Source organism: Geosmithia morbida, assembly GCF_012550715.1.
Source record: "Geosmithia morbida isolate 1262 chromosome Unknown scaffold_2, whole genome shotgun sequence".
NCBI classification, from domain to species: domain Eukaryota; kingdom Fungi; phylum Ascomycota; class Sordariomycetes; order Hypocreales; family Bionectriaceae; genus Geosmithia; species Geosmithia morbida.
This window is the reverse complement of record NW_023336189.1, coordinates 2080951-2081167: the sequence shown is the minus strand read 5'-3', so window position 1 is coordinate 2081167 and position 217 is coordinate 2080951.

The window sequence follows — 217 nt, the reverse complement described above, 5'->3', positions numbered from 1 at the left end:
GAGAGGGAGAGAGAGAGAGAGAGGGAGAGGGAGAGAAAGCAAAAGATTTGGATCTTCTCGGACACATTCTCTCTCTCTCTCTCTCTCTATTTCTCGCTCTCTCTCTCTCTATTTCTCGCTCTCTCTATCTCTCTGTCTCTCTACCTCTATAGGATAAGTTAGATGGAGAAATGAGAGAGCGGGCAACATAAAAATAAAATATGATAGAAATAAAAAT